Below are 21872 nucleotides of genomic sequence, written 5' to 3'. Positions count from 1 at the left end.
CAGTAATTCAAAAGCTTTCAACACACAAAAGCGCTGGACTAGACAGGAGGATTTTACGAAGCATTTAAAGCAAGGCTAGCCCCCATCCTTCAAAGATTATTAGAAAAACTTCAAGAACATGGAAGACTCCCAGACCCTTTTAATAAAGCCAGCATCATCCTACACAGCAATCCAGATAAAGACATAACAGAGAAAGAACACTTCCGACCTATATTGCTGATGGATAGAGATGCTAAAATCCTGAACAAAATACTGGCAAACCACATCCAGCAATACATTGAAAAGAGCATTCACCGTGACCAAGTGGGGTTCATCCCAGGGATGCAAGGACGGTATCATATTCGCAAGTCAACACACATAAAACACCACATAACCAAAACCTAAGACAAAACCCACATGATATCATCTATCGATGTGGAAAAAAACATTTGATAAGGTACAGCAGCGGTTTATGATAACCACCAAACAAAAAAAAAAACACTCAGACAAAGTGGGATAGAGGGAGCATTCCTCAACATCATAGAGGCCATGTAGGAGAGGCCTACGGCCGACATCGTACTCAATGGACAAAAACTTAGAGCTTTCCAACGAAGATCAGGAACAAGACGGGGATGCCCGCCTTCACTGCTCCTAGTCAACGCAGTATTGGAAGCCCTAGCCACAGCAATGAGACAAGAACAAGACACAAAAGGCATCCAAATTGGAAAGGAGGAAACAAAACGGCCATTGTGTTGCAGATGACATGAGAGTGTACCCCGACAATTCCACAGACTCCACAGAAACTATTCGACCTAATCAATGAATGGGGCAGCACAGCCGGATACAAAGTCAATGCTCAGAAATCAGAGGCATTTCTGTGCACCAACCATGGACATCAGGAAAAATAAAATCCCATTTGATGCAGCAACAAGAAAAAGGAAGTACCAAGGAATAAACCGCGCCAAGGAGGTAAAATACCTGTACTGGGAACACTACACCTCATTGAAGAAAGAAATTAAGGAAGACACCAGAAATGCAAGCGTGTCCCATGCTCATCAATTGGAAGAATTAACATCATCGAAATGGCTCTACCACCCAGAGCGATGTATAGATTCATGCAATGCCTGTTAGAGTACCCATGACATATTTCACAGTCACAGAAGAAACATTTCAGAAATTTATGTGGAACCATAAACGACGCCGAATAGCTGCAGCAATGTTGCGAAGGCAGAACAAAGCAGGAGGGATCACAAAACCTGAGGTCAAACTGTATTACAAGGCCACTGTGATCCAAACAGCCCGGTACCGGCATAAAAGCAGGCACATAGACCAATGGAACAGAAAAGAGAGCCCAGAAATAAACTCAAGCCTTTACGGTCAATTAACATGTGACGAAGGAGGCAGGAGCGTAAAATGGAGCAAAAGCAGCCTCTTCAACAGATGGTGTTGGGAGATCTGGACAGGTACGTGAAAAAAAAAAAATATAAAGGAAAGAAAAAAGAGAAAGGGACTCAACCAGCAACTTACGCCGTACACAGAAATAAACTGAAGGTGGATAAAAGACTCACACATACGTTGTAACACCATAAAAGTCCTTGAGGAAAACATTGGCAGGACACTATCAGGCATTCCCTGCAGCAACATCCTCACGGACATATCCCCTAAAGCAAGGGACATAAGGGAAAGAATAAAAAATGGGACCGCATCAAAACAAAAAGCTTCTGCACGGCTAAGGAAAACAGCCCCAAATCACAAAAGAACCAACAGTATGGGAAAACATAGTAGCTAACGATACGTCCGACAAGGACCTGCTCTCCAAAACTAGATAAAGAACTCACACGACTCCACTCCAGGAAGACAAGCAACCCAATTGAAAAAGGGGCAAGGGACTTGAACAGACACTTCTCCAAGGAAGACATACAGAGGGCCCAGAGACATAGGAAAAGATACTCGGCATCACTAGCCATCAGAGAGATGCCAATTCAAACCACAAGGAGGTACCATCTCACACCGGTCAGAGTGGCCAACGTGAACGAATCCACACACAACGGGTGAAGAGGATGCAGAGAAAAGGGAACCCTAGTGCGCTGTTGGGGGGAATGCAGACTGGTGAGGCCACTGTGGAAAACACTATGGAATTTCCTCACAAATCTAAAAATGGAACTGCCCTTTGACCCCGCAATTCCGCTGCTGGGATTATATCCTAAGAACCCTGAAACACCAATGCAAAAGAACCTGTGCACCCCAATGTTCATAGCAGCACAGTTTACAATAGCCAAGTACTGGAAGCAACCTAAGTGCCCATCAGCAAACGAGTGGGTCCAAAGTCTACGGTACATTTACGCAATGGAATTCTACGCAGCAGAAGGAAAGGAGGAGCTCACACCCTGTGCAAGAGCAAGGATGGAACTGGAGAGCATTATGCTAAGTGAAATAAGCCAGGCGGTGAGGGACAAATACCATATGATCCCACCTTTAACTGGAACATAATCATTAGAAGAATGAAGCAAACAAAACATACCCAGAGACATTGAAGTTGAGAACAATCTCACACTAGCCTTGGGGGAGTGGGGTGGGAACAGTGGGAGTAGGGGATTGCAGGAGCTTCTGTGAAGGACGCATGGACAGGATCGGGCGGGGTGAGGGATGGGGGGTGGTGGTGGGGCTGGGGCGGAGGTTGGATGTCGGGCACGGATGTGGGTTCAGCTGGGGTGGGCTGCAGGGTTGGGGAGAGAAGGCATACAACTGTAACTGAATAACAATAAAAATTAAAAACAAAAACACCGAGACAGAGATGAACACAGGTACGAGAAACTGGCAAGGAAGGAGTACTCATCAATAATAACCTTAAATGTAAATGGATTATGTGCCCCAATCAAGAGATATACAATAGTGAATGGAAAAGGAAGCATGGCCCACACACATGCTGCCTACAAGAGACCCACCTCAGAACAAATGACCTACGAAGACGGAATGGGAAGAGCTGCAGAAAAATATTCCGAGCAAGTGGATTGGCGGTGGGGGGAGTCAGGGTATCATAGCTCACATCTGAAGAGAAAATGACTTCAAAAAGACATTAGAAGTGTCCCGGAAGATCCCTTCATCCTACTCAAGGGGAGACTCCATTCACAAGACGTTAACATTGTAAATATATATATGCTCCCAACATAGAAGCACCCCAACACATAAAGAAAATCTTGAGGACTTCGAGAGAGATATTGACTGCAACCCAGTTATAGTAGGGGATTCCAACACCCCACTGTCAAAGATGGACGGCTTTCCACACAAAATATCATCAAAGACATTGTGGCATTGAACATTGTCCTACATCAAGCGGACTAAACTGATATATACGGAGAGAGAGAGCCTTTCATCCCGAAGAAGCAAAATCCCTATTCTTTTCAAATGCACATGGAACATTTTCAAAGATAGACCATGGGATAGTTGACAAAACACGCCTCCACAAATTCAAGAGAATTGAAATCATAACACTCATTTTCTCTGGCCACAAGGGCCTGAATGTAGAAACCAGCCCCAAGGAAAGAACTCAAAACCACTCAAACTCATGCAGATTAAACAGCATGCTATTAAACAGTGAATGGGTCAAGCATGATATCAAGGAGGAAATCAAAAAAGTTCATGGAAACAAATGAAAATGAACTTGCAACGACCCATAACTGATGGGTCACATCAAAGGCAGTCCTGAGACGGAAGTTTACAGCAGTACAGACCTATCCAAAAGAGAAACCTTTCCAATGAACAGCCTGAGCCGATTCGCACAAGAACTCGAGGAAAAACAACAAAGACAGCCCAGAGACAATAGAAGGAAGGAAATAACGAAGACCAGAGCACAATGAAACAACATACACACTGCAAGCACAATTCAAAGTTCAATGAATCCAGGAACTGGTGCTTTGAAAAGAAAAGCAAGACCAATAAGCCTCCAAGCATCTTCGTCAAGACGAAAAGAGAGGATCCACATAAACACAATCAGAAATGGGAGAGGAGCGATTACAACTGATACCACAGCAATACAAAGGACGATTAAAAAAAAAAAAAAAGCCAAGACATTTGAAAGGCTGGGTGAAAGGGACAGATTTCTAGACAAATGCGACCTTCCAAAACTCAATCAAGAAGAAGCAAAAAGCCTGAACAGTCCAATCACAACTGATGACACTGACACAGTAATTCAAAAGCTTTCAACACACAAAAGCGCTGGACTAGACAGGAGGATTTTACGAAGCATTTAAAGCAAGGCTAGCCCCCATCCTTCAAAGATTATTAGAAAAACTTCAAGAACATGGAAGACTCCCAGACCCTTTTAATAAAGCCAGCATCATCCTACACAGCAATCCAGATAAAGACATAACAGAGAAAGAACACTTCCGACCTATATTGCTGATGGATAGAGATGCTAAAATCCTGAACAAAATACTGGCAAACCACATCCAGCAATACATTGAAAAGAGCATTCACCGTGACCAAGTGGGGTTCATCCCAGGGATGCAAGGACGGTATCATATTCGCAAGTCAACACACATAAAACACCACATAACCAAAACCTAAGACAAAACCCACATGATATCATCTATCGATGTGGAAAAAAACATTTGATAAGGTACAGCAGCGGTTTATGATAACCACCAAACAAAAAAAAAAAAACACTCAGCAAAGTGGGATAGAGGGAGCATTCCTCAACATCATAGAGGCCATGTAGGAGAGGCCTACGGCCGACATCGTACTCAATGGACAAAAACTTAGAGCTTTCCAACGAAGATCAGGAACAAGACGGGGATGCCCGCCTTCACTGCTCCTAGTCAACGCAGTATTGGAAGCCCTAGCCACAGCAATGAGACAAGAACAAGACACAAAAGGCATCCAAATTGGAAAGGAGGAAACAAAACGGCCATTGTGTTGCAGATGACATGAGAGTGTACCCCGACAATTCCACAGACTCCACAGAAACTATTCGACCTAATCAATGAATGGGGCAGCACAGCCGGATACAAAGTCAATGCTCAGAAATCAGAGGCATTTCTGTGCACCAACCATGGACATCAGGAAAAATAAAATCCCATTTGATGCAGCAACAAGAAAAAGGAAGTACCAATGAATAAACCGCGCCAAGGAGGTAAAATACCTGTACTGGGAACACTACACCTCTTTGAAGAAAGAAATTAAGGAAGACACCAGAAATGCAAGCATGTCCCATGCTCATCAATTGGAAGAATTAACATCATCGAAATGGCTCTACCACCCAGAGCGATGTATAGATTCATGCAATGCCTGTTAGAGTACCCATGACATATTTCACAGTCACAGAAGAAACATTTCAGAAATTTATGTGGAACCATAAACGACGCCGAATAGCTGCAGCAATGTTGCGAAGGCAGAACAAAGCAGGAGGGATCACAAAACCTGAGGTCAAACTGTATTACAAGGCCACTGTGATCCAAACAGCCCGGTACCGGCATAAAAGCTGGCACATAGACCAATGGAACAGAAAAGAGAGCCCAGAAATAAACTCAAGCCTTTACGGTCAATTAACATGTGACGAAGGAGGCAGGAGCGTAAAATGGAGCAAAACCAGCCTCTTCCACAGATGGTGTTGGGAGATCTGGACAGGTACGTGAAAAAAAAAATAAAAAGGAAAGAAAAAAGAGAAAGGGACTCAACCAGCAACTTACGCCGTACACAGAAATAAACTGAAGGTGGATAAAAGACTCACACATACGTTGTAACACCATAAAAGTCCTTGAGGAAAACATTGGCAGGACACTATCAGGCATTCCCTGCAGCAACATCCTCACGGACATATCCCCTAAAGCAAGGGACATAAGGGAAAGAATAAAAAATGGGACCGCATCAAAACAAAAAGCTTCTGCACGGCTAATGAAAACAGCCCCAAATCACAAAAGAACCAACAGTATGGGAAAACATAGTAGCTAACGATACGTCCGACAAGGACCTGCTCTCCAAAACTAGATAAAGAACTCACACGACTCCACTCCAGGAAGACAAGCAACCCAATTGAAAAAGGGGCAAGGGACTTGAACAGACACTTCTCCAAGGAAGACATACAGAGGGCCCAGAGACATAGGAAAAGATACTCGGCATCACTAGCCATCAGAGAGATGCCAATTCAAACCACAAGGAGGTACCATCTCACACCGGTCAGAGTGGCCAACGTGAACGAATCCACACACAAAGGGTGAAGAGGATGCAGAGAAAAGGGAACCCTAGTGCGCTGTTGGGGGGAATGCAGACTGGTGAGGCCACTGTGGAAAACACTATGGAATTTCCTCACAAATCTAAAAATGGAACTGCCCTTTGACCCCGCAATTCCGCTGCTGGGATTATATCCTAAGAACCCTGAAACACCAATGCAAAAGAACCTGTGCACCCCAATGTTCATAGCAGCACAGTTTACAATAGCCAAGTACTGGAAGCAACCTAAGTGCCCATCAGCAAACGAGTGGGTCCAAAGTCTACGGTACATTTACGCAATGGAATTCTACGCAGCAGAAGGCAAGGAGGAGCTCACACCCTGTGCAAGAGCAAGGATGGAACTGGAGAGCATTATGCTAAGTGAAATAAGCCAGGCGGTGAGGGACAAATACCATATGATCCCACCTTTAACTGGAACATAATCATTAGAAGAATGAAGCAAACAAAACATACCCAGAGACATTGAAGTTGAGAACAATCTCACACTAGCCTTGGGGGAGTGGGGTGGGAACAGTGGGAGTAGGGGATTGCAGGAGCTTCTGTGAAGGACGCATGGACAGGATCGGGCGGGGTGAGGGATGGGGGGTGGTGGTGGGGCTGGGGCGGAGGTTGGATGTCGGGCACGGATGTGGGTTCAGCTGGGGTGGGCTGCAGGGTTGGGGAGAGAAGGCATACAACTGTAACTGAATAACAATAAAAATTAAAAACAAAAACACCGAGACAGAGATGAACACAGGTACGAGAAACTGGCAAGGAAGGAGTACTCATCAATAATAACCTTAAATGTAAATGGATTATGTGCCCCAATCAAGAGACATACAATAGTGAATGGAAAAGGAAGCATGGCCCACACACATGCTGCCTACAAGAGACCCACCTCAGAACAAATGACCTACGAAGACGGAATGGGAAGAGCAGCAGAAAAATATTCCTAGCAAGTGGATTGGCGGTGGGGGGAGTCAGGGTAGCATAGCTCACATCAGAAGAGAAACTGACTTCAAAAAGACATTAAAAGTGTCCCGGAAGATCCCTTCATCCTACTCAAGGGGAGACTCCATTCACAAGACGTTAACATTGTAAATACATATATACTCCCAACATAGAAGCACCCCAACACATAAAGAAAATCTTGAGGACTTCGAGAGAGATATTGACTGCAACCCAGTTATAGTAGGGGATTCCAACACCCCACTGTCAAAGATGGAAGGCTTTCCACACAAAATATCATCAAAGACATTGTGGCATTGAACATTGTCCTACATCAAGCGGACTAAACTGATATATACGGAGAGAGAGAGCCTTTCATCCCGAAGAAGCAAAATCCCTATTCTTTTCAAATGCACATGGAACATTTTCAAAGATAGACCATGGGATAGTTGACAAAACACGCCTCCACAAATTCAAGAGAATTGAAATCATAACACGCATTTTCTCTGGCCACAAGGGCCTGAATGTAGAAACCAGCCTCAAGGAAAGAACTCAAAACCACTCAAACTCATGCAGATTAAACAGCATGCTATTAAACAGTGAATGGGTCAAGCATGATATCAAGGAGGAAATCAAAAAAGTTCATGGAAACAAATGAAAATGAACTTGCAACGACCCATAACTGATGGGTCACATCAAAGGCAGTCCTGAGACGGAAGTTTACAGCAGTACAGACCTATCCAAAAGAGGAACCTTTCCAATGAACAGCTGAGCCGATTCGCACAAGAACTCGAGGAAAAACAACAAAGACAGCCCAGAGACAATAGAAGGAAGGAAATAACGAAGACCAGAGCACAATGAAACAACATACACACTGAAAGCACAATTCAAAGTTCAATGAATCCAGGAACTGGTGCTTTGAAAAGAAAAGCAAGACCATAAGCCTCCAAGCATCTTCGTCAAGACGAAAAGAGAGGATCCACATAAACACAATCAGAAATGGGAGAGGAGCGATTACAACTGATACCACAGCAATACAAAGGACGATTAAAAAAAAAAAAAAAGCCAAGACATTTGAAAGGCTGGGTGAAAGGGACAGATTTCTAGACAAATGCGACCTTCCAAAACTCAATCAAGAAGAAGCAAAAAGCCTGAACAGTCCAATCACAACTGATGACACTGACACAGTAATTCAAAAGCTTTCAACACACAAAAGCGCTGGACTAGACAGGAGGATTTTACGAAGCATTTAAAGCAAGGCTAGCCCCCATCCTTCAAAGATTATTAGAAAAACTTCAAGAACATGGAAGACTCCCAGACCCTTTTAATAAAGCCAGCATCATCCTACACAGCAATCCAGATAAAGACATAACAGAGAAAGAACACTTCCGACCTATATTGCTGATGGATAGAGATGCTAAAATCCTGAACAAAATACTGGCAAACCACATCCAGCAATACATTGAAAAGAGCATTCACCGTGACCAAGTGGGGTTCATCCCAGGGATGCAAGGACGGTATCATATTCGCAAGTCAACACACATAAAACACCACATAACCAAAACCTAAGACAAAACCCACATGATATCATCTATCGATGTGGAAAAAAACATTTGATAAGGTACAGCAGCGGTTTATGATAACCACCAAACAAAAAAAAAAACACTCAGACAAAGTGGGATAGAGGGAGCATTCCTCAACATCATAGAGGCCATGTAGGAGAGGCCTACGGCCGACATCGTACTCAATGGACAAAAACTTAGAGCTTTCCAACGAAGATCAGGAACAAGACGGGGATGCCCGCCTTCACTGCTCCTAGTCAACGCAGTATTGGAAGCCCTAGCCACAGCAATGAGACAAGAACAAGACACAAAAGGCATCCAAATTGGAAAGGAGGAAACAAAACGGCCATTGTGTTGAAGATGACATGAGAGTGTACCCCGACAATTCCACAGACTCCACAGAAACTATTCGACCTAATCAATGAATGGGGCAGCACAGCCGGATACAAAGTCAATGCTCAGAAATCAGAGGCATTTCTGTGCACCAACCATGGACATCAGGAAAAATAAAATCCCATTTGATGCAGCAACAAGAAAAAGGAAGTACCAAGGAATAAACCGCGCCAAGGAGGTAAAATACCTGTACTGGGAACACTACACCTCATTGAAGAAAGAAATTAAGGAAGACACCAGAAATGCAAGCATGTCCCATGCTCATCAATTGGAAGAATTAACATCATCGAAATGGCTCTACCACCCAGAGCGATGTATAGATTCATGCAATCCCTGTTAGAGTACCCATGACATATTTCACAGTCACAGAAGAAACATTTCAGAAATTTATGTGGAACCATAAACGACGCCGAATAGCTGCAGCAATGTTGCGAAGGCAGAACAAAGCAGGAGGGATCACAAAACCTGAGGTCAAACTGTATTACAAGGCCACTGTGATCCAAACAGCCCGGTACCGGCATAAAAGCAGGCACATAGACCAATGGAACAGAAAAGAGAGCCCAGAAATAAACTCAAGCCTTTACGGTCAATTAACATGTGACGAAGGAGGCAGGAGCGTAAAATGGAGCAAAAGCAGCCTCTTCAACAGATGGTGTTGGGAGATCTGGACAGGTACGTGAAAAAAAAAATAAAAAGGAAAGAAAAAAGAGAAAGGGACTCAACCAGCAACTTACGCCGTACACAGAAATAAACTGAAGGTGGATAAAAGACTCACACATACGTTGTAACACCATAAAAGTCCTTGAGGAAAACATTGGCAGGACACTATCAGGCATTCCCTGCAGCAACATCCTCACGGACATATCCCCTAAAGCAAGGGACATAAGGGAAAGAATAAAAAATGGGACCGCATCAAAACAAAAAGCTTCTGCACGGCTAAGGAAAACAGCCCCAAATCACAAAAGAACCAACAGTATGGGAAAACATAGTAGCTAACGATACGTCCGACAAGGACCTGCTCTCCAAAACTAGATAAAGAACTCACAGGACTCCACTCCAGGAAGACAAGCAACCCAATTGAAAAAGGGGCAAGGGACTTGAACACACACTTCTCCAAGGAAGACATACAGAGGGCCCAGAGACATAGGAAAAGATACTCGGCATCACTAGCCATCAGAGAGATGCCAATTCAAACCACAAGGAGGTACCATCTCACACCGGTCAGAGTGGCCAACGTGAACGAATCCACACACAAAGGGTGAAGAGGATGCAGAGAAAAGGGAACCCTAGTGCGCTGTTGGGGGGAATGCAGACTGGTGAGGCCACTGTGGAAAACACTATGGAATTTCCTCACAAATCTAAAAATGGAACTGCCCTTTGACCCCGCAATTCCGCTGCTGGGATTATATCCTAAGAACCCTGAAACACCAATGCAAAAGAACCTGTGCACCCCAATGTTCATAGCAGCACAGTTTACAATAGCCAAGTACTGGAAGCAACCTAAGTGCCCATCAGCAAACGAGTGGGTCCAAAGTCTACGGTACATTTACGCAATGGAATTCTACGCAGCAGAAGGAAAGGAGGAGCTCACACCCTGTGCAAGAGCAAGGATGGAACTGGAGAGCATTATGCTAAGTGAAATAAGCCAGGCGGTGAGGGACAAATACCATATGATCCCACCTTTAACTGGAACATAATCATTAGAAGAATGAAGCAAACAAAACATACCCAGAGACATTGAAGTTGAGAACAATCTCACACTAGCCTTGGGGGAGTGGGGTGGGAACAGTGGGAGTAGGGGATTGCAGGAGCTTCTGTGAAGGACGCATGGACAGGATCGGGCGGGGTGAGGGATGGGGGGTGGTGGTGGGGCTGGGGCGGAGGTTGGATGTCGGGCACGGATGTGGGTTCAGCTGGGGTGGGCTGCAGGGTTGGGGAGAGAAGGCATACAACTGTAACTGAATAACAATAAAAATTAAAAACAAAAACACCGAGACAGAGATGAACACAGGTACGAGAAACTGGCAAGGAAGGAGTACTCATCAATAATAACCTTAAATGTAAATGGATTATGTGCCCCAATCAAGAGACATACAATAGTGAATGGAAAAGGAAGCATGGACCACACACATGCTGCCTACAAGAGACCCACCTCAGAACAAATGACCTACGAAGACGGAATGGGAAGCGCTGCAGAAAAATATTCCGAGCAAGTGGATTGGCGGTGGGGGGAGTCAGGGTAGCATAGCTCACATCTGAAGAGAAAATGACTTCAAAAGGACATTAAAAGTGTCCCGGAAGATCCCTTCATCCTACTCAAGGGGAGACTCCATTCACAAGACGTTAACATTGTAAATATATATATGCTCCCAACATAGAAGCACCCCAACACATAAAGAAAATCTTGAGGACTTCGAGAGAGATATTGACTGCAACCCAGTTATAGTAGGGGATTCCAACACCCCACTGTCAAAGATGGACGGCTTTCCACACAAAATATCATCAAAGACATTGTGGCATTGAACATTGTCCTACATCAAGCGGACTAAACTGATATATACGGAGAGAGAGAGCCTTTCATCCCGAAGAAGCAAAATCCCTATTCTTTTCAAATGCACATGGAACATTTTCAAAGATAGACCATGGGATAGTTGACAAAACACGCCTCCACAAATTCAAGAGAATTGAAATCATAACACTCATTTTCTCTGGCCACAAGGGCCTGAATGTAGAAACCAGCCCCAAGGAAAGAACTCAAAACCACTCAAACTCATGCAGATTAAACAGCATGCTATTAAACAGTGAATGGGTCAAGCATGATATCAAGGAGGAAATCAATAAAGTTCATGGAAACAAATGAAAATGAACTTGCAACGACCCATAACTGATGGGTCACATCAAAGGCAGTCCTGAGACGGAAGTTTACAGCAGTACAGACCTATCCAAAAGAGAAACCTTTCCAATGAACAGCCTGAGCCGATTCGCACAAGAACTCGAGGAAAAACAACAAAGACAGCCCAGAGACAATAGAAGGAAGGAAATAACGAAGACCAGAGCACAATGAAACAACATACACACTGAAAGCACAATTCAAAGTTCAATGAATCCAGGAACTGGTGCTTTGAAAAGAAAAGCAAGACCAATAAGCCTCCAAGCATCTTCGTCAAGACGAAAAGAGAGGATCCACATAAACACAATCAGAAATGGGAGAGGAGCGATTACAAGTGATACCACAGCAATACAAAGGACGATTAAAAAAAAAAAAAAGCCAAGACATTTGAAAGGCTGGGTGAAAGGGACAGATTTCTAGACAAATGCGACCTTCCAAAACTCAATCAAGAAGAAGCAAAAAGCCTGAACAGTCCAATCACAACTGATGACACTGACACAGTAATTCAAAAGCTTTCAACACACAAAAGCGCTGGACTAGACAGGAGGATTTTACGAAGCATTTAAAGCAAGGCTAGCCCCCATCCTTCAAAGATTATTAGAAAAACTTCAAGAAGATGGAAGACTCCCAGACCCTTTTAATAAAGCCAGCATCATCCTACACAGCAATCCAGATAAAGACATAACAGAGAAAGAACACTTCCGACCTATATTGCTGATGGATAGAGATGCTAAAATCCTGAACAAAATACTGGCAAACCACATCCAGCAATACATTGAAAAGAGCATTCACCGTGACCAAGTGGGGTTCATCCCAGGGATGCAAGGACGGTATCATATTCGCAAGTCAACACACATAAAACACCACATAACCAAAATCCTAAGACAAAACCCACATGATATCATCTATCGATGTGGAAAAAAACATTTGATAAGGTACAGCAGCGGTTTATGATAACCACCAAACAAAAAAAAAAAAACACTCAGCAAAGTGGGATAGAGGGAGCATTCCTCAACATCATAGAGGCCATGTAGGAGAGGCCTACGGCCGACATCGTACTCAATGGACAAAAACTTAGAGCTTTCCAACGAAGATCAGGAACAAGACGGGGATGCCCGCCTTCACTGCTCGATGTCAACGCAGTATTGGAAGCCCTAGCCACAGCAATGAGACAAGAACAAGACACAAAAGGCATCCAAATTGGAAAGGAGGAAACAAAACGGCCATTGTGTTGCAGATGACATGAGAGTGTACCCCGACAATTCCACAGACTCCACAGAAACTATTCGACCTAATCAATGAATGGGGCAGCACAGCCGGATACAAAGTCAATGCTCAGAAATCAGAGGCATTTCTGTGCACCAACCATGGACATCAGGAAAAATAAAATCCCATTTGATGCAGCAACAAGAAAAAGGAAGTACCAAAGAATAAACCGCGCCAAGGAGGTAAAATACCTGTACTGGGAACACTACACCTCATTGAAGAAAGAAATTAAGGAAGACACCAGAAATGCAAGCATGTCCCATGCTCATCAATTGGAAGAATTAACATCATCGAAATGGCTCTACCACCCAGAGCGATGTATAGATTCATGCAATCCCTGTTAGAGTACCCATGACATATTTCACAGTCACAGAAGAAACATTTCAGAAATTTATGTGGAACCATAAACGACGCCGAATAGCTGCAGCAATGTTGCGAAGGCAGAACAAAGCAGGAGGGATCACAAAACCTGAGGTCAAACTGTATTACAAGGCCACTGTGATCCAAACAGCCCGGTACCTGCATAAAAGCTGGCACATAGACCAATGGAACAGAAAAGAGAGCCCAGAAATAAACTCAAGCCTTTACGGTCAATTAACATGTGACGAAGGAGGCAGGAGCGTAAAATGGAGCAAAAGCAGCCTCTTCAACAGATGGTGTTGGGAGATCTGGACAGGTACGTGAAAAAAAAAAATATAAAGGAAAGAAAAAAGAGAAAGGGACTCAACCAGCAACTTACGCCGTACACAGAAATAAACTGAAGGTGGATAAAAGACTCACACATACGTTGTAACACCATAAAAGTCCTTGAGGAAAACATTGGCAGGACACTATCAGGCATTCCCTGCAGCAACATCCTCACGGACATATCCCCTAAAGCAAGGGACATAAGGGAAAGAATAAAAAATGGGACCGCATCAAAACAAAAAGCTTCTGCACGGCTAAGGAAAACAGCCCCAAATCACAAAAGAACCAACAGTATGGGAAAACATAGTAGCTAACGATACGTCCGACAAGGACCTGCTCTCCAAAACTAGATAAAGAACTCACAGGACTCCACTCCAGGAAGACAAGCAACCCAATTGAAAAAGGGGCAAGGGACTTGAACAGACACTTCTCCAAGGAAGACATACAGAGGGCCCAGAGACATAGGAAAAGATACTCGGCATCACTAGCCATCAGAGAGATGCCAATTCAAACCACAAGGAGGTACCATCTCACACCGGTCAGAGTGGCCAATGTGAACGAATCCACACACAAAGGGTGAAGAGGATGCAGAGAAAAGGGAACCCTAGTGCACTGTTGGGGGGAATGCAGACTGGTGAGGCCACTGTGGAAAACACTATGGAATTTCCTCACAAATCTAAAAATGGAACTGCCCTTTGACCTCGCAATTCCGCTGCTGGGATTATATCCTAAGAACCCTGAAACACCAATGCAAAAGAACCTGTGCACCCCAATGTTCATAGCAGCACAGTTTACAATAGCCAAGTACTGGAAGCAACCTAAGTGCCCATCAGCAAACGAGTGGGTCCAAAGTCTACGGTACATTTACGCAATGGAATTCTACGCAGCAGAAGGAAAGGAGGAGCTCACACCCTGTGCAAGAGCAAGGATGGAACTGGAGAGCATTATGCTAAGTGAAATAAGCCAGGCGGTGAGGGACAAATACCATATGATCCCACCTTTAACTGGAACATAATCATTAGAAGAATGAAGCAAACAAAACATACCCAGAGACATTGAAGTTGAGAACAATCTCACACTAGCCTTGGGGGAGTGGGGTGGGAACAGTGGGAGTAGGGGATTGCAGGAGCTTCTGTGAAGGACGCATGGACAGGATCGGGCGGGGTGAGGGATGGGGGGTGGTGGTGGGGCTGGGGCGGAGGTTGGATGTCGGGCACGGATGTGGGTTCAGCTGGGGTGGGCTGCAGGGTTGGGGAGAGAAGGCATACAACTGTAACTGAATAACAATAAAAATTAAAAACAAAAACACCGAGACAGAGATGAACACAGGTACGAGAAACTGGCAAGGAAGGAGTACTCATCAATAATAACCTTAAATGTAAATGGATTATGTGCCGCAATCAAGAGATATACAATAGTGAATGGAAAAGGAAGCATGGCCCACACACATGCTGCCTACAAGAGACCCACCTCAGAACAAATGACCTACGAAGACGGAATGGGAAGAGCTGCAGAAAAATATTCCGAGCAAGTGGATTGGCGGTGGGGGGAGTCAGGGTAGCATAGCTCACATCTGAAGAGAAAATGACTTCAAAAAGACATTAAAAGTGTCCCGGAAGATCCCTTCATCCTACTCAAGGGGAGACTCCATTCACAAGACGTTAACATTGTAAATATATATATGCTCCCAACATAGAAGCACCCCAACACATAAAGAAAATCTTGAGGACTTCGAGAGAGATATTGACTGCAACCCAGTTATAGTAGGGGATTCCAACACCCCACTGTCAAAGATGGACGGCTTTCCACACAAAATATCATCAAAGACATTGTGGCATTGAACATTGTCCTACATCAAGCGGACTAAACTGATATATACGGAGAGAGAGAGCCTTTCATCCCGAAGAAGCAAAATCCCTATTCTTTTCAAATGCACATGGAACATTTTCAAAGATAGACCACGGGATAGTTGACAAAACACGCCTCCACAAATTCAAGAGAATTGAAATCATAACACTCATTTTCTCTGGCCACAAGGGCCTGAATGTAGAAACCAGCCTCAAGGAAAGAACTCAAAACCACTCAAACTCATGCAGATTAAACAGCATGCTATTAAACAGTGAATGGGTCAAGCATGATATCAAGGAGGAAATCAAAAAAGTTCATGGAAACAAATGAAAATGAACTTGCAACGACCCATAACTGATGGGTCACATCAAAGGCAGTCCTGAGACGGAAGTTTACAGCAGTACAGACCTATCCAAAAGAGAAACCTTTCCAATGAACAGCCTGAGCCGATTCGCACAAGAACTCGAGGAAAAACAACAAAGACAGCCCAGAGACAATAGAAGGAAGGAAATAACGAAGACCAGAGCACAATGAAACAACATACACACTGAAAGCACAATTCAAAGTTCAATGAATCCAGGAACTGGTGCTTTGAAAAGAAAAGCAAGACCAATAAGCCTCCAAGCATCTTCGTCAAGACGAAAAGAGAGGATCCACATAAACACAATCAGAAATGGGAGAGGAGCGATTACAACTGATACCACAGCAATACAAAGGACGATTAAAAAAAAAAAAAAAAGCCAAGACATTTGAAAGGCTGGGTGAAAGGGACAGATTTCTAGACAAATGCGACCTTCCAAAACTCAATCAAGAAGAAGCAAAAAGCCTGAACAGTCCAATCACAACTGATGACACTGACACAGTAATTCAAAAGCTTTCAACACACAAAAGCGCTGGACTAGACAGGAGGATTTTACGAAGCATTTAAAGCAAGGCTAGCCCCCATCCTTCAAAGATTATTAGAAAAACTTCAAGAAGATGGAAGACTCCCACACCCTTTTAATAAAGCCAGCATCATCCTACACAGCAATCCAGATAAAGACATAACAGAGAAAGAACACTTCCGACCTATATTGCTGATGGATAGAGATGCTAAAATCCTGAACAAAATACTGGCAAACCACATCCAGCAATACATTGAAAAGAGCATTCACCGTGACCAAGTGGGGTTCATCCCAGGGATGCAAGGACGGTATCATATTCGCAAGTCAACACACATAAAACACCACATAACCAAAACCTAAGACAAAACCCACATGATATCATCTATCGATGTGGAAAAAAACATTTGATAAGGTACAGCAGCGGTTTATGATAACCACCAAACAAAAAAAAAAAACACTCAGCAAAGTGGGATAGAGGGAGCATTCCTCAACATCATAGAGGCCATGTAGGAGAGGCCTACGGCCGACATCGTACTCAATGGACAAAAACTTAGAGCTTTCCAACGAAGATCAGGAACAAGACGGGGATGCCCGCCTTCACTGCTCCTAGTCAACGCAGTATTGGAAGCCCTAGCCACAGCAATGAGACAAGAACAAGACACAAAAGGCATCCAAATTGGAAAGGAGGAAACAAAACGGCCATTGTGTTGCATATGACATGAGAGGGTACCCCGACAATTCCACAGACTCCACAGAAACTATTCGACCTAATCAATGAATGGGGCAGCACAGCCGGATACAAAGTCAATGCTCAGAAATCAGAGGCATTTCTGTGCACCAACCATGGACATCAGGAAAAATAAAATCCCATTTGATGCAGCAACAAGAAAAAGGAAGTACCAAGGAATAAACCGCGCCAAGGAGGTAAAATACCTGTACTGGGAACACTACACCTCATTGAAGAAAGAAATTAAGGAAGACACCAGAAATGCAAGCATGTCCCATGCTCATCAATTGGAAGAATTAACATCATCGAAATGGCTCTACCACCCAGAGCGATGTATAGATTCATGCAATCCCTGTTAGAGTACCCATGACATATTTCACAGTCACAGAAGAAACATTTCAGAAATTTATGTGGAACCATAAACGACGCCGAATAGCTGCAGCAATGTTGCGAAGGCAGAACAAAGCAGGAGGGATCACAAAACCTGAGGTCAAACTGTATTACAAGGCCACTGTGATCCAAGCAGCCCGGTACCGGCATAAAAGCAGGCACATAGACCAATGGAACAGAAAAGAGAGCCCAGAAATAAACTCAAGCCTTTACGGTCAATTAACATGTGACGAAGGAGGCAGGAGCGTAAAATGGAGCAAAAGCAGCCTCTTCAACAGATGGTGTTGGGAGATCTGGACAGGTACGTGAAAAAAAAAAATAAAAAGGAAAGAAAAAAGAGAAAGGGACTCAACCAGCAACTTACGCCGTACACAGAAATAAACTGAAGGTGGATAAAAGACTCACACATACGTTGTAACACCATAAAAGTCCTTGAGGAAAACATTGGCAGGACACTATCAGGCATTCCCTGCAGCAACATCCTCACGGACATATCCCCTAAAGCAAGGGACATAAGGGAAAGAATAAAAAATGGGACCGCATCAAAACAAAAAGCTTCTGCACGGCTAAGGAAAACAGCCCCAAATCACAAAAGAACCAACAGTATGGGAAAACATAGTAGCTAACGATACGTCCGACAAGGACCTGCTCTCCAAAACTAGATAAAGAACTCACACGACTCCACTCCAGGAAGACAAGCAACCCAATTGAAAAAGGGGCAAGGGACTTGAACAGACACTTCTCCAAGGAAGACATACAGAGGGCCCAGAGACATAGGAAAAGATACTCGGCATCACTAGCCATCAGAGAGATGCCAATTCAAACCACAAGGAGGTACCATCTCACACCGGTCAGAGTGGCCAACGTGAACGAATCCACACACAAAGGGTGAAGAGGATGCAGAGAAAAGGGAACCCTAGTGCGCTGTTGGGGGGAATGCAGACTGGTGAGGCCACTGTGGAAAACACTATGGAATTTCCTCACAAATCTAAAAATGGAACTGCCCTTTGACCCCGCAATTCCGCTGCTGGGATTATATCCTAAGAACCCTGAAACACCAATGCAAAAGAACCTGTGCACCCCAATGTTCATAGCAGCACAGTTTACAATAGCCAAGTACTGGAAGCAACCTAAGTGCCCATCAGCAAACGAGTGGGTCCAAAGTCTACGGTACATTTACGCAATGGAATTCTACGCAGCAGAAGGAAAGGAGGAGCTCACACCCTGTGCAAGAGCAAGGATGGAACTGGAGAGCATTATGCTAAGTGAAATAAGCCAGGCGGTGAGGGACAAATACCATATGATCCCACCTTTAACTGGAACATAATCATTAGAAGAATGAAGCAAACAAAACATACCCAGAGACATTGAAGTTGAGAACAATCTCACACTAGCCTTGGGGGAGTGGGGTGGGAACAGTGGGAGTAGGGGATTGCAGGAGCTTCTGTGAAGGACGCATGGACAGGATCGGGCGGGGTGAGGGATGGGGGGTGGTGGGGGGCTGGGGCGGAGGTTGGATGTCGGGCACGGATGTGGGTTCAGCTGGGGTGGGCTGCAGGGTTGGGGAGAGAAGGCATACAACTGTAACTGAATAACAATAAAAATTAAAAACAAAAACACCGAGACAGAGATGAACACAGGTACGAGAAACTGGCAAGGAAGGAGTACTCATCAATAATAACCTTAAATGTAAATGGATTATGTGCCCCAATCAAGAGATATACAATAGTGAATGGAAAAGGAAGCATGGCCCACACACATGCTGCCTACAAGAGACCCACCTCAGAACAAATGACCTACGAAGACGGAATGGGAAGAGCTGCAGAAAAATATTCCGAGCAAGTGGATTGGCGGTGGGGGGAGTCAGGGTAGCATAGCTCACATCTGAAGAGAAAATGACTTCAAAAAGACATTAAAAGTGTCCCGGAAGATCCCTTCATCCTACTCAAGGGGAGACTCCATTCACAAGACGTTAACATTGTAAATATATATATGCTCCCAACATAGAAGCACCCCAACACATAAAGAAAATCTTGAGGACTTCGAGAGAGATATTGACTGCAACCCAGTTATAGTAGGGGATTCCAACACCCCACTGTCAAAGATGGACGGCTTTCCACACAAAATATCATCAAAGACATTGTGGCATTGAACATTGTCCTACATCAAGCGGACTAAACTGATATATACGGAGAGAGAGAGCCTTTCATCCCGAAGAAGCAAAATCCCTATTCTTTTCAAATGCACATGGAACATTTTCAAAGATAGACCACGGGATAGTTGACAAAACACGCCTCCACAAATTCAAGAGAATTGAAATCATAACACTCATTTTCTCTGGCCACAAGGGCCTGAATGTAGAAACCAGCCTCAAGGAAAGAACTCAAAACCACTCAAACTCATGCAGATTAAACAGCATGCTATTAAACAGTGAATGGGTCAAGCATGATATCAAGGAGGAAATCAAAAAAGTTCATGGAAACAAATGAAAATGAACTTGCAACGACCCATAACTGATGGGTCACATCAAAGGCAGTCCTGAGACGGAAGTTTACAGCAGTACAGACCTATCCAAAAGAGAAACCTTTCCAATGAACAGCCTGAGCCGATTCGCACAAGAACTCGAGGAAAAACAACAAAGACAGCCCAGAGACAATAGAAGGAAGGAAATAACGAAGACCAGAGCACAATGAAACAACATACACACTGAAAGCACAATTCAAAGTTCAATGAATCCAGGAACTGGTGCTTTGAAAAGAAAAGCAAGACCAATAAGCCTCCAAGCATCTTCGTCAAGACGAAAAGAGAGGATCCACATAAACACAATCAGAAATGGGAGAGGAGCGATTACAACTGATACCACAGCAATACAAAGGACGATTAAAAAAAAAAAAAAGCCAAGACATTTGAAAGGCTGGGTGAAAGGGACAGATTTCTAGACAAATGCGACCTTCCAAAACTCAATCAAGAAGAAGCAAAAAGCCTGAACAGTCCAATCACAACTGATGACACTGACACAGTAATTCAAAAGCTTTCAACACACAAAAGCGCTGGACTAGACAGGAGGATTTTACGAAGCATTTAAAGCAAGGCTAGCCCCCATCCTTCAAAGATTATTAGAAAAACTTCAAGAAGATGGAAGACTCCCACACCCTTTTAATAAAGCCAGCATCATCCTACACAGCAATCCAGATAAAGACATAACAGAGAAAGAACACTTCCGACCTATATTGCTGATGGATAGAGATGCTAAAATCCTGAACAAAATACTGGCAAACCACATCCAGCAATACATTGAAAAGAGCATTCACCGTGACCAAGTGGGGTTCATCCCAGGGATGCAAGGACAGTATGATATTCGCAAGTCAACACACATAAAACACCACATAACCAAAACCTAAGACAAAACCCACATGATATCATCTATCGATGTGGAAAAAAACATTTGATAAGGTACAGCAGCGGTTTATGATAACCACCAAACAAAAAAAAAAAAACACTCAGCAAAGTGGGATAGAGGGAGCATTCCTCAACATCATAGAGGCCATGTAGGAGAGGCCTACGGCCGACATCGTACTCAATGGACAAAAACTTAGAGCTTTCCAACGAAGATCAGGAACAAGACGGGGATGCCCGCCTTCACTGCTCGATGTCAACGCAGTATTGGAAGCCCTAGCCACAGCAATGAGACAAGAACAAGACACAAAAGGCATCCAAATTGGAAAGGAGGAAACAAATCGGCCATTGTGTTGCAGATGACATGAGAGTGTACCCCGACAATTCCACAGACTCCACAGAAACTATTCGACCTAATCAATGAATGGGGCAGCACAGCCGGATACAAAGTCAATGCTCAGAAATCAGAGGCATTTCTGTGCACCAACCATTGACATCAGGAAAAATAAAATCCCATTTGATGCAGCAACAAGAAAAAGGAAGTACCAAAGAATAAACCGCGCCAAGGAGGTAAAATACCTGTACTGGGAACACTACACCTCATTGAAGAAAGAAATTAAGGAAGACACCAGAAATGCAAGCATGTCCCATGCTCATCAATTGGAAGAATTAACATCATCGAAATGGCTCTACCA

The sequence above is a fragment of the Desmodus rotundus genome, unplaced genomic scaffold (genome assembly GCF_022682495.2).
Source record: "Desmodus rotundus isolate HL8 unplaced genomic scaffold, HLdesRot8A.1 manual_scaffold_42, whole genome shotgun sequence".
Lineage (NCBI taxonomy): Eukaryota > Metazoa > Chordata > Mammalia > Chiroptera > Phyllostomidae > Desmodus > Desmodus rotundus.
The sequence above is the reverse complement of the archived record's forward strand: the minus strand, read 5'-3'. Positions refer to the sequence as shown.